Genomic DNA, 12294 nt, shown 5'->3' with positions numbered 1-12294 from the left:
ATTCATATGTTAAAGTATAGACCATAAACTTTCTTGAAAATTAGCAAATTATGTTTTTAGTCATCAAACAATTACAATGCATCTTATTTTCAGGAAGGGACCATGTAAGAGCTTTGATTTAGCAAATTCTAGATACTCAACTATAATTTAGTTTTCCTGATAGCTAACACTCAAAGCATATTTTTAGAACAAGTCATTTCAATCAAACACGTAGGGTAGGGGCTTAATGTTCCGCCTCCCAACTTATTTATCTCAGGGATAGTGTCAACAATAATGAATCATGATCACCTATATCCAACTGGATATATGTGCCTCGATCGTTCCCTACCACATGATGCTTCCCAACTAAAGGATTAATAGATTGGAATAGGGATGAACATTATTGACTCTTGTATGAACGTAAAAATAGAAAAGTAAAAGATAGGCCCTTCGCACAGGGAAGGAGAGGTTGTCATGCGCTTTTCATTTTTGGATTTGCACTCTCTTAATTAAAAGGAACGTCACTTTATATTGCCTCTTGCGATAGCAATCATTATTATGCAGTCTGTCGCTTTTATTTCTTTGCCATCACAAAATCTTACAAAGCTTATTTTCCCTTACAATAAAATATCATCCATGTTTAGGAGCAATTTTTATTGCTTTGTGCACTGATGACAACTTACTTGAAGGATCTTATTCAATCCATATGTATGATGGACTATCATGGCAAGAAACAAGGTTTAAGGGTTATGGATGCACAAGTAGTATCTCTACTTAGTGCGAATTTTTGGGTCAGAAAAATATCCTAAGAAAGCACCACATGCTAGAGGATCCATGACAATATAACCACTATGTGAATACAAGCAAACATAACCATTACGTTGTCTTCCTTGTCCAATGTCAACTACTTGATCAAGTTTGAAAATAATTAATGGGGGCTCACAATCATAGAAGATGTTTAAGATAGTATATTTATATGTGAAATCTCTCTTCCTTAAATATTCTTTCATGAATTGATCAAGTGATCAATGTTATGTTTGCTAGCCTCCAATAAATTTTATTGCTTATACTTTTAGTATGTGAAGTCACTACTCCCCATGGGACAAGCATATGAAGCCTATATAATTTCATGTTTTATGAGATTCAATTCCTTAAACATTTTCTCTTAGGATATAAGTTAAGGACAAGAGTTATCATCAAACTACTCTCAACAAGATATAGGTGAAGTTCATAGAGCACTCTTCTATGAATATAGAGATACCAATATCCAAGCTCAAAATATATAAGTGAAGCACGCGAAGCATTCTATAAATCCATACTCAAAATATTTAAGTGAAGCACATGAAGCATTATATAACTGAAACTAGGATTATATCATACCAGCATGGTGCATAAAATAAAAGGGAATAGTAAACACAAAATATTCTCCAAGAATAGCACATGTGAACGAATGAAAACTTAGGATAAACATTGGCTAACAAATAATTGTTAACGAAGAGAGGTGGGATGCGTAGCATCCCCAAGCTTAGATTCTTGAAACTTCTTGTAATATTTACTTGGTGTGCCTTGGGCATCCCCAAGCTTGAGCTCTTGTATCCCGTTCAAATCTCTCATATCCCGGTTTCACCTAAGTCTCAAAAACTTCATCCACACAAAACTTTAAAAGAACTCTTGAGATAGGTTAGTATGCATAAGAATAAATCTATACCTCATGTACTACCAAGACAAGTTGCATAACCATTTTGAAATGTTAGGTACTATATACTATCATTTCCACAATTTATATCAACCAATATAAGCCATGAAAGCTCTAGGATAAGTAGATAACAAAACTATGACAACAATATATCCAAACAGAATAGTCTGTAGCAATTCATTTAAACGTTGTAGTTTTGTATGTCCAAAAATTCTAAAACTTTAGGAAAAGCTAACGACTTGGTATGCCAATACTGTATAAAACTTTCAAAAACTATGCACGTTCTAGTAAAATCTTATAATTAAAATACTACAACAAAAGTTTCTGTTTTTATATAGCTCACCTCACACAGGCAATTCAAGCATTCTAAAGGAAATACCTGGAACTTTTTAACATTCCAAACAAGATTATAAGTAACAACAAGCAAATAATAACAAAATAAAATTACGCTCTATGCAAAACACATATTATGTGACCAATAAAAATTTAGCTCCAAGTAAGATATACCGATAGTGTTGAAGATGAAAGAGGGGGTGCCTTTCAGGGCATCCCCAAGCTTTGACGCTTGAATATTACTTAGATATTAACTTGGTTTTGAATTGGCAATCCACAAGATTAGGTTCTTGATGCTCCTTATTCTCCGCATATCGGTATCTCACCCAAAACTTGAAAACTTCGATCACACAAAACTTAACAGAAACCTCGTGAGATTCGTTAGTATAATAGGCAAATCATACACTTTTGGTACTATTATAAATTGATTCATATTTAGTTATTGCATAAGGTACTGTTTCTAACTTCTCCATGGCTTATACCCCCCTGATACAATCCATGGGATCATCAAAACAAGCAAACTATGCAAGCAAAAACAGAATCTGTCTAAAACAAAATAGGTTGTAATGATCATCACAAATATCAAATTATGTAACACAAACAATTCTAAAAAATTAGGTGGACGTGGGAAATTTATTTGTAAATGTGGTGTAAGAAATTCAAATCAAAAATATGTCCCATTAAAATCATAGAAATTCTGCACTAGACGTCAAAGTTTCTATTTTTTGTAGTGCATCAATTATACTCATCATCCAAATCATCATAAGGGCTTTACTTGGCACATTATTGAAATCGGACATACAAAACATGATTACTACAATAGCTTAATCATGTGAACCCAAAAAATAGAAAGTTTACGTGTTGGGTTGTCTCCCAACAAGCGCTTTTCTTTAAAGCCTTTTAGCTCGGCATGATAATTTCAATGATGCTCACATATGTATAGTTGTTGAAACATGCGAAAGAGCATCATGAATATTATGACAATCACATTATTTTTATGGTACAGTGGTATATACAAGGTGATAATTATTTTTAATGAGAAACTTCCATGAAAAAATCTACATTTTTTCCATGAGTATGAACACAAATGTTCAAGATCGACCCTCACTTCTCCAATGCATAGCTTTCCAATCGCTTCTCTTATAGAAGACATGTAATATTACTGTGTTTTTATTTTATTTTTTTATTTGTTTCTCCCACAACTAAATAAATAAAATAATAAAACATAAACAAAGGAAAAAAAAACTACTTAGTTATAGAAGCAAACAAGCATACACGAAAATATTAACCCCACGCTATTGCTCCCCGGCAACGACACCAGAAAAGAGCTTGATAATCTCCAAGTGCAAGGAATCATCATAGCAATTTACAAAGGTGGAAGTGTGCTACTTCTTGAGCTTGCATTGGTTTCCCTTGAAGAGGTAAGGGTGATGCAGCAAAGTAGATAAGTATTTCCCTCAGTTTGTTGAGAACCAAGGTATTAATCAAGTAGGAGGAACAACCAAGACCCTAATCTTAGCACCTACACAAACAATCAAACACTTGCACCCAATGCCAAAAAGGGGTTGTCAATCCCTTCATAGTTATTTGCCAAGATGAGATGCGAATTAAAAGTAAAATAATAGTAAATAAATGACAACAATATATTTTTGGTTTATAGATGTGAAAGTATAATATGGAAAATAGACCCGGGGCCATAGGTTTCACTAGAGTCTTCTCTCATGGTGGAAAATAATACGGTGGGTGAACAAATTACTATCGAGCAATTGATAGAGAAGCGAATAATTATTAAGATATCCAAGGTAATGATTATGCATATAGGCATCACGTCCGTGTCAAGTAGATGGAAACGATTCTGCATCTACTACTATTACTCCACACATTGACCGACTCCTGCCTGCATCTAGAGTATTAAGTTCATGAAGAATAGAGTAACGCATTAGGTAAGATGAAATGATATAGAGGGATAAACTCAAGAAATATGATGAAAACCCCATATTTTTATCCTCGATGGCAACAATGCAAGACGTGCCTCGCTCCCCCTACTTTGTCACTAGGTGAGGACACTGCAAGATTGAACCCAAAACTAAGCACTTCTCCCATTGCAAGAATTACCAATCTAGTTGGACAAACCAAACCAATAACTTGAAGAGACTTGCTAAGATATGAAATCATGCATATAAGAATTCGGAGAAGATTCAAATAATATTCATAGATAATCTGAACATAAACCCACAATTCATCGGATCTCGACACACCGCAAAACAGTATTACATCGGGTAGGTCCCCATGAAGATCATGAAGAACATGGTATTGAAGAACAAAGAGAGAGAAGAAGCCAGCTAGCTACTAGCTATGGATCCATAGGTCTGTGGTGAACTACTCACGCATCATCGGAGGGGCAATGGAGTTGATGTAGACGCCCTCCATGATCGATTCCACCTCCGGCATATTACCAGAAAAGGCTCCGAACAGAAAAGTATTTTTTTGGTGTGGTTCTGGTATTGGGGGAATATTTGGGAATTTATAGGATGAAGATTAGGGTTAGGAAGCCTGCAAGGGTCCCACAAGCCAGGGGCGCCTCTCCTAGGGCGCGCCCTGTAGGCTTGTCGTCTCCCGACAGGTCTCCTACCCCCTTTTCCACGTCCGGCATGTTTCTTCTGGTCCAAGAAAAATCATTCCGGAGATTTTATTCCGTTTGGAATCCGTTTAATATTACTTATCTGCAATACTCAAAAACATGGGAAAAAATAGAAACTGGCACTAGGCTCTAGATTAATAGGTTTGTCCCAAAAATAATATAAAATAGCATATTAATGCATATAAAACATTCAAAACAGATAATATAATAGCATGGAACAATAAAAAATTATAGATACGTTGGAGACATATCAAAGTGGTAAGTATGGAGTGTCGAACACACAAGGAGCTAAAGGTAAGATCAATATTATCTCAAGTCCTATGTGCGAGAGATACGACTGTACATACACCGTACATTTGCTTCTATCTAGTAACGAGAAATAAATTTGCGTTGTGGGTATAAAGAGGATATCTTAGCATGATATTGGCGAACAAAAATATGAAAATAGTTTGTGCCTAATAAAGTTATAATATATTACCATATATTACAAATAGCGAATGTGGAATAATGTTGGTATGGTGTGCGAAATCATCCTAGCCAATTGATAACAAGATCGGTAATCATTCTTGCAATTTTATATGAAGGAGAAGCATGAGCTAACATACTTTCCGTACTTGGATCATATGAACTTATGATTGGATCTGTAGCAAGCATCCACAACTATTAGTAATCATTAAGGTAAACCCAACCATATCATTAAACATCAAGTGCCCTTTACTCCCATACGCAAACAACTCCCTTACTCGGGTTTAAGCTTCTGTCACTCTAGCCACCCACTATAAGCGAATCATGAACATATTGCAAACCCTATAGCAAGAATACCATAACGTGTGTGTGGCATGAAGGGCACCATAGGACAGCACGAAAATAAACATACACTCAAATAAATCAAGATCATTAATCAACCCAAAGGACAACATAAATTTACTCAAACATCATAGGATGGAAAAAAAATTGATTAATAATATGTGGCATGAAACACCATGTTCAAGTAGAGGATTAAAGTGGGATGCGGGAGAATGGACCGCCATAGATGGATGAGGCAAGGTGATGCAGACGATGATGTTGATGAAGACGACCACCGCGGTGATGGTTCCCTCGGTGGCACTCCGGCGCCACCGGAAGACTGGGGGAGAGAGTCTCCCCCCATAGGGTTCCTCCTCCATGGCCTCTGCCTAGATGGGGAGAGGTTCTCCCCTCTGGTCTTTGGCTGCCATGGCTCCCGGAGGGGCGAGATTATATCTCTCTCTCTCTGTTTCTCTCCTATTTTTGCTACTATTTTCTATCCAGATTGGTTTTTTGTTGATACAGAGAGTTGCGGAGGCGAGGCGAAGAGTCTCTCCTAATTTCTGAGGGTTTCTGTATTTATAGGATTATTTTGGTGTTAGAATCGCGCAAGGAGTTACAAGGGGACCACAAGCCATCATGGCCCTTTGACGCCCGTGGGCGCGCCCTCATGGCTTGTGAGAGCCTGGTGGGCCCCTTACGATGTTTTTTTGCTCTAATGTTTCTCATATATTCTGGAAAAAATCACCTAAAAGTTTCAAGAGATTCCGAGAACTTTCATTTTTGCACAAAAAAATGACACCATGGTAATTTTGGTGAAAACAGCGTCAGTCCGGGTTAGTTCTAATTAAATCATAAAAAGTGCATCAAAGCCATAGAAAATTATTGTAAATATAGGTGAATATGTCATGAATACTTCATAAATTATCGATACGTTAGAGATATATCAAGGACCAGAGGGGAAAACCTCTCCACATCTAGGGTGTGGTCATGGAGGAGGAAGCTTAAGGGGGGACACTCTCTCCCCCTCTCTCCCGGTGGCGCCGAAGTGCCACCGGGGGAATTATCGTGATGGTGATCATTTTCATCAACATCAACGGCTTCAACATCTTCCTCATCTCTTTTCAGTGATCCACTCTCCTGCACCTCGCTGTAATCCCCAATTTGAACATGGTGTTTCATGCCACATATTATTCTTCAATGATGTGTTGCCATCGTATGATGTTTGAGTAGATTTATGTTGATCTCGATTGGTTTGAGTGTATACTTTATTTTGGTGATGTCCTATGGTGCCCTTTGTGTCGCGCACACGTGAGGGATTCTTGTTGGAGGGTGTTGCAATATGTTCATGATTCGCTTATAGTGCGTGGCTAGAGTGACATAAGCTTACACCCGAGTAATGGGATAGTTTCGTATGGGAGTAAAGGGGACTTGACGTTTAATGTTATGGTTTGGTTTACCTTAATGATTTCTAGTAGTTGTGTATGCTTGCTAGACGTCCAATCATAAGTTCATATGATCCAAGTACGGAAAGTGTGTTAGATTATGCCTCTCCCTCATATAAAATTACACGGATGATTACCGATCTTGATATCAATTACCATACCATCATTATTACACACTCCCTATTTGCAATATATTCTAATATATTCTAACATTTTTTAGGCAGCGACTATTTTCATATTTTTGTTCTCCAATATCATGCAAAGCTATCCTATTTATACCCAGAATGCAATTTCATTTCTCGTTACTAGATAAAAGCAAATTTTCGGTGTATGTAGAGTCGTATCGTGTCACATCCCTGGATCCCTAACTAGGGTTTAGTATCCGTGCTCATCTTTTCTTCCATTGCATTCAAGAAATTGAAACAAACTCCAAAGAAGTGGTGAAACTCAAACCAAAAACCCTAGCCACTTCTTATTCAAAGGAAATTCAAATCTTGTCAAAATCAATGAACCCAAAATGGCCTTCTTAAAAGTTCAATATTTCTGATAAATATTGAAAACAAATTATCACGGGAGAAAACTATTTTTAAATCACTTTTGGCATTTTATTTAAAACCAGCAAGTCCCTTAATTCAAACTTATATTTGAATTCTAAAATATATAAGTTTTCAAAAATGTTGAAAACTTTATGGGTGATTGGAAATATTCCAACTAACACCCCACATTTTTCAAACTAATTTTAGTTTTGATTTAGTGCCAAAAATAAATGACAACAATGTCAGCAAGTAAAATAGAAAACAAAAAAACAGAAGAAAAGAAAACAAACCTAAACTACGCTCACCTGCGAGGCCTAGCCCACCAGGGGCACGGTCGTCTTCTTCCTCTGCCTTCTAGCAGAGGAGAGATCGACCACGGCGGCCACCTCCACCTCCTGCTTCGCCGTGGCATTCTCCGGTGCCCCCAGGACAGCGCAACAACGGGGATGACTTCCCCGAGCGCGTCCCTATCCATCCCCGCTCTCCATTCCTCCCCTCCTCTCGGTTTCTTTCCTCTCCTCCTGCCGCCATTGACAGGAGCTTGAGCTCGAGGAGCCCGAGCTCTCTGGCCACAGGGAAGCCCCCCCCCCCCCCCCGAGTGCTCCATCCTCTCCGCAACGTTGAGCTCGACGCGCACGTCAACGGAACCGTCCTCCCCGAGCCCTGCAATGCCCCCAGTGCCGCCGTCTTCAACCTCCGGCCGCCGACAAATCGACGATGGATCGTCGACTACAACCCCTCCCCGAGCAGTCTGAGCCCAGCTTCGTCTCCACCATGAGCTTGCGAGCATTTCCCCTCTGTTTCCCCTCTCTCTCCGGCACTCTAGCCACGGGACCGACAAGCCCGAGGTCCGGCAGCCGCCTCGGCTCGTCGCCGGCATGATCCGGCCACCTATAGCCCCTCCTGATGCCCGTAGTGGATGGGGCCGAGCCTGGGGATCATCCCAGTGCTCTCGGCACTTGATTCCGAGCACCACAGCAAGATCTGGTGCATCTCCAGCAAAGATCCGCCGCGGATCTGGTCGCCGCCGGTCAGTCTCCGGCGGGGGACGACGTGGCCGGCCTAATCCTGGTGGTTTAACGCTAATTAGCCACTCACAATGGGCCCTAGGAGTGGGTCAAACCCACTTAGGGGCTGGTCAGCGCGGGATTAACTCCTGAGACACTGACCAGTGCCCCCCACCTGTCAGGTTTGACCTAATCAGGTCGGTTGACCTGCTGACGCAGTGCTGACGTGGTTATGATGAAATAAAGATATTTTCTGATTTAAAAGAATTCGAGAAAATGCCCAAAACTTCTAAAAATCATAGAAAATAATCTGTAACTGCAATGAAAATAATTTATATATGAAAAAGTATCAGAAAAATCCAAGGAATCTGATTTTGATATTTTCAAACATGTTTGAAAATGTTAACATCACCAAACAGATTAAATGATGATTAGGATAACCTTATTATATAAATTGGGGTTGGAATTTGAAATCCATTTGAATTCCACTTCAAATATTATGACCAAACCAAGATCAAGCACAACCAGCAACCCAATATACCATCATAACGCATGCTAAAACAAGATTACCTGAGCATCAGGTCGAATAAATTAAAAGAGTATTTGAAAATACCTTGTTTGAAGTGATATTTGAATCTTGATTCAAATCAACTTCAACTTAAGAAATTGTAGCTACATTAGCCTACCACCTTTAATTTCCATGCCATGCTCATGCATCATCTTGTTGCATATGATTGTTATTGATTGATATTGTTTTACCGCTAGGCCCCGCTCCTCCGGATTCCACCGAATATCCGACTGGCGGATATTGTCCCTCTGCTGAGCAACAAGGCAAGCAACCAATTTTGATCATCCCGATAAATCCCATGTTCGCGCTCCTACTTGTATTTCTTGCATTAGGGCAAATGCTTTCACTGCTTTTACTACGTTAGTTGAACCCACTTCCTTTGCATGACCTGTCCTTGTCACAGTGAATAGCTGAACCTTGCAACCTAGCATACCTGGTAGATGCTTGAGCCATGATGTGCCTTATCCTGCTATGCATGGTATGCTTAGAGTTGTGTATGGTTTGTCATCTGGGTGATGAACAAAATTGTGAGAATGTGTTCAGTAAGTAAAGGTTGTGTGATGAACCTGATTTGGTAAAGGTACCGGTGAAAGGCTATGTAGGAGTACATGGCGGGTTGTTTCATTGGAACCGTCCTTAGGAACTGAGTTCCGTGTATGTAATCCAAGACTATATACTACCACACGTTGGGATACTTAATTGACCCTCTCGACTTATTAATCGCTTAGTACTCGGTCCAGGAGTTGCAAGTAGATTTTGGTCTTTATAGTCATGCTGGAGGCCGTGCGTAGCACTGACCTGAGAGGTGGGCTATGATGCGGTAGGCAGTGGTACGGTGTACCAAGTGGCACCCAGATGGTGGGCTTGGGAACCCTACGCACATCGTTTGGGGCCGTGGCGGAAACCTCGGCCGGACTTCCATACGGGTTACCCTCAGATAGGCGATAGACCTGGACTAAGTATTAGCGTGGTTAACGGTGGTGGCTGACTTCCTCGCTGGGCTTCCGATTGAAGGTTGCCGAGGTGCATGACGTGCACATGGCGATAAGTGGCGAGAGCGTGTGTGAAGAAGTACACCCCTGCAGGGTTATGATCTATTCGAATAGCCGCGTCCGCGGATATGGACTACTTGGAGATATATGTTGTTCATAGATAACTTTAATGGCTACTCATAAAATTGTCAAGATAAGCGAGAGTGTCGTGGACGGATTTTCCGTATGGAGACGGAATGATTCCACGATGGAGTATTGTTGTGGTGTTAGTGGACTCGTGTGCGAGAAATCAAAGTTGTCAAAACTATTTAAAAATGCAAGTTGTCTAGCCACGAGTCAAATGCTGGCTTTCCGCATGAAACCCCACAATTCCTTATTGATACATTGCATGAGTAGATAGCTTATCCTAAAGTCTTGCTGAGTACTTTTGTACTCACGTTTGCTTAATAATTGTTGCAGAGGTTGTTAATGACCCTAATGGAGGGTTCAATCTAGACATCGACGACGATGAGTAGATGGTATCCCAGCTACGATTTGGCCCTAGGATGGGTCTATAGATAGTCAGGCCATGTGCCTTTATCTTTCCATCTGTCTGTAGTTAGACAGCTTTACTCTTCCGCTGGTTTGTAAGAATTGCGTGTATGACTTGTGATGATGGGTCGTGAGACCCCTACCTTGTAATATTATGTGTGTGGCTCTTCCGAGCCTTCTAAATAAAGTTTGTATGTTTATGGTTATGTTGTGATGCCATCGATGTATCTATACATATAGGTATGCCATGCGTACGTGTGTTGTACTTGATATGTATGGGGTTCGATTACCTAGTCGTAGGCTTAGGAGCACTCTTTACAGTGAAATGCCCCTTTGTGATCCAACGAGCCATGGTAGTTCGCTACTGCTCCGGACACATTGGTTGACCGGCATTTGTCCTTCTTAGCTGCTGTGTCTGTCCCCTTTGGGGAATATCACGTGATGTAATGGAGTCCTTTTAGCTTGCTATGACTCGTCTACATTCTCTGGTGACCGACACCTGCTTTGCTGGGTCATGTATGCCTGTCCCTATGCGGAACCGCCGCTTTGGTTTATGACTAGACATGTCGATCCGGGTTCTTTGTCATTGGATTGCTAGTGACACAATTGCATACGCGAGTCAAAAGGCGCAAACGGTCCCGACTAAGGTAAGGCTGCAGCCGTGGGGATAACCGTGCGTGAGACCGCAAAGAGATGCGATGTGTTACAGGCTGTATTCCTATGGCTTAGGATCGGGGTCCCGATAGCGTTGGTATCAGAGCCTGACTGACTGTAGGATTACTAAGCCAAACTGGTCGAAGTTGAGTCTAGAATTGCTTTAGTTATATATAAGGGAATTGTTTGTGGAAGGGAACGTAATACTCTTGCTTCTCTTCTCAAGTTATTCTATTCTGGTCATCCTCGTCTTTTCTGCGGGGATTAAGGACTAGGTCACTTACCTTCCCTTCGGCTCGTGTTTCTGATCGGTAGACTAGAGGACAACTGGTCGAGAGTTATTCCGGGTTTCTTTTATCCCTAGGAAAAGTAAGTAAGTATTTATGATCAGAGAATTGAACTTGATAGTTGAGTGGTTACGCTATCCTATTTTTTTATGGGTTGTCTCAAAATTATTTTTGAGCATTTACAGCCGTTATGCTGCCCAATTTTGTCTTTAGAGCTCTAATGCTTTTGCATTACTATCTATTTTCAGATGCGTGGCCGTCCTTCTCGTCAGGTGGTTCGTCTCACTAGGTGCATTGATGTGTCGGGTCATACGACCATGCTAGTGAGGATGATGGCAGTGTCCGGTTACCGCTGGTACCCAGAGTACACAGTGGAGGAGCAGTACCAAGATTTTAATCAGAGCCAGTACCTCTGCACTGTTAGGGTATTTCCAGATTACCCTGGAGCTGAGGAGCCAATCCATTGGTCTTATGGATTGGGGGTCACTGTTGACATGGCAGTACAAGATGCTGCCTATTCAATGCTGACCATCATGAGGGCTAGACATGCACTGCTGCAGAATTCAGAGTTCTGCTATGTTCCTGCCTCTCAGCCAGGTGAAGAAGGATACCTTAGTGGTGTCTACTTTGATTCCTCTATGGAGGATCCGCTGTTGCATTCCACTGCTGAGATGCTAGAGAATAGAGACAGGGATGCTCGTGCCCTTTGTATGGAGCTCTACGCTACACATGCCCGTCTGTGGACGGCTTTGACGCAGCTGGCACCGGTAGTCCAGAAAGGGTATGGAGATATGGAGATCCTGAACCCTCATCTTCCGGCTCATGTTGACTGGCCTGCT

Source organism: Hordeum vulgare, chromosome 7H (genome assembly GCF_904849725.1).
Source record: "Hordeum vulgare subsp. vulgare chromosome 7H, MorexV3_pseudomolecules_assembly, whole genome shotgun sequence".
In the NCBI taxonomy this organism is placed as follows: domain Eukaryota; kingdom Viridiplantae; phylum Streptophyta; class Magnoliopsida; order Poales; family Poaceae; genus Hordeum; species Hordeum vulgare.
Note: the sequence above shows the minus strand (reverse complement) of the source record.